At 46.9% G+C, this 2,202-nt stretch overlaps 1 non-coding gene across 1 annotated transcript; it reads left to right on the top strand.

Annotated features, from left to right (window-relative positions):
- Positions 1 to 349: 349 nt before the first annotated feature.
- Positions 350 to 456, top strand: LOC119627803 (U6 spliceosomal RNA). The gene has a single exon (XR_005244029.1). It is a non-coding gene; the product is annotated as a U6 spliceosomal RNA (small nuclear RNA).
- The last annotated feature ends 1,746 nt before the right edge of the window (positions 457 to 2,202 follow it).

Below are 2,202 nucleotides of genomic sequence, written 5' to 3'. Positions count from 1 at the left end.
GAAGGTGAGGCTCTCCTTTCATTAGCGAGATTCCTACCTCCTGTCTAAACTGTCACCTCAAAGACCTGGGGGGAAAAAGAGGCTGACCTCATAGTGTGGCCTCAGTTACTGTGGCTTTGGTGGTTTCTCTATCAACGTTTCAGGCAAGCCCATGGCATAATTACTCAAGGCCCTGGGAACGCTGGCATTGACGATTTTGTTTCTCAAACCGATGAATAAATATTCTTCTGGCTTTTACTCCTTGCAACTGCTTTACTATAGAAAAGAGCATTTTATTTCAGCCAATTCTCACTACCATCCTTTGGGGGAAGGGCGTTGCTATTATTCCCAGTTTACAGAAAGGAAAACAGTGCTCGCTTTGGCAGTACGTATACTAAAATTGGAACGATACAGAGAAGATTAGCATGGCCCCTGCGCAAGGACGACATGCAAATTTGTGAAGCGTTCCATATTTTTGCCAGATGCAGTGGTTCACGCCTGTAATCTCAGCACTTTGGGAGGCTGAGGTGGGCGGATCATGAGGTCCGGAGTTCGAGACCAGCCTGGCCAGCATAGCAAAACCCTGTATCTACTAAATACAAAAAATTAGCCAGGCGTAGTGGCGGGTGCCTGTAATCTCAGCTTCTCTGGAGGCTGAGGCAGGAGAATTGCTGGAACCCAGGAGGGGAGGTTGCAGAGAGCCGAGATTGCACCACTGCACTCCAGCCTGGGCAATAGTGCAAGACTCCATCTCAAAAAAAAAAAAAAAAAAAAGAAAAAAGAAAGGAAAACAGAGAGGTAAAGTCACTTTTTCAAGGTCACACAGCAAATTAAATGGCAGAGTGGGGACCCAAACCCAGATCTGTCTGTCACCAAAGCCAGTGCTCTCTGTCCTCCTGGGCTATACCTGGACTTTCGAGGACAGAATTCCCTGGTGGAGGCTGTCAATTGTTTTCTTTCAGGTCAAGAAGAAAAAATGGAATGTTTTTCGGAAGATCTTGGTCATCTTTTCTTGCTTCTCCCAGCTCAGGGGAAGCATGTTTCCCAGCTTGCCTTATTCCTCTTCTCTTATGAATGACTTGGCCCCAGAAATGTAGCTCCTCTGCTCCAGTGGCTTCTTGGAAGGCTAAAAATTGAGCCTGGGACACTTGCCCACAAGGATTGTGGCCAGCTGGGCAAATACCCGTGGCTGAGTTGCTGTCTGGCCATGACCCTTCCAAGGACAGACGTCAACTCTGCAGCTCCATGAGATTCCCTTGAGTGGTTGCTTTGATACTGGGGAAGAGGCTGGAGGATTCTTTGATGGACATGACCCTGGGAGGGAAACAGATCGGAGTTCAAGGTCTGCCTATTCAGGGCTGCATGGTGACTTTCCTGAGCCCTAGGTACTTTTGCCTTGGTAAATTCGTTTTGCCACTAAAAAGAACATTTAAAAAATAGATTTTTGGCCAGGCATGGTGGCTCATGCCTATAATCCCAGCACTTTGGGAGGCTGAGGCAGAAGGGTCACTTGAGCCCAGAAGTTCAAGACCAGCCTGGGCAACATAGCAAGACCTCATCTCTACTAAATTTTTAAAAAATTATCCAGATATGGTGGCACATGCCTGTGGTTTCACCTACTTGAGGGGTGAGGTGGGAGGATTGCTTGAGCCCAGGAGATCGAGGCTGCAGTGAGCCCTGATTGTGCCACTGCACTCCAGCCTGGGCAACAGAGTGAGACCCTGTCTCAAAAAACAAAACAAACAAACAAAAAACAAAGGTTATTCTTTTTTTTTTTTTTTTTTTTTTTTTTTTTTTGAGACGGAGTCTTGCTCTGTCACCCGGGCTGGAGTGCAGTGGCCGGATCTCAGCTCACTGCAAGCTCCGCCTCCCGGGTTTACGCCATTCTCCTGCCTCAGCCTCCCGAGTAGCGGGGACTACAGGCGCCCGCCACCTCGCCCGGCTAGTTTTTTGTGTTTTTAGTAGAGACGGGGTTTCACTGTGTTAGCCAGGATGGTCTCGATCTCCTGACCTCGTGATCCGCCCGTCTCGGCCTCCCAAAGTGCTGGGATTACAGGCTTGAGCCACCGCGCCCGGCCACAAAGGTTATTCTTAATTTTAAAAAACAAAATAAAAAATAAAACTAGATTTTCCTGCTATATTGGTATAAAGGTGAAAATGTTAATTTTATATATGAAATCATTATCTTTATCCTAAAAGTTCATTTTTCTCCTTCTGATTTTA

The sequence above is a fragment of the Chlorocebus sabaeus genome, chromosome 5 (assembly GCF_047675955.1).
Source record: "Chlorocebus sabaeus isolate Y175 chromosome 5, mChlSab1.0.hap1, whole genome shotgun sequence".
NCBI lineage: Eukaryota > Metazoa > Chordata > Mammalia > Primates > Cercopithecidae > Chlorocebus > Chlorocebus sabaeus.
The sequence above is the reverse complement of the archived record's forward strand: the minus strand, read 5'-3'. Positions and strand labels throughout refer to the sequence as shown.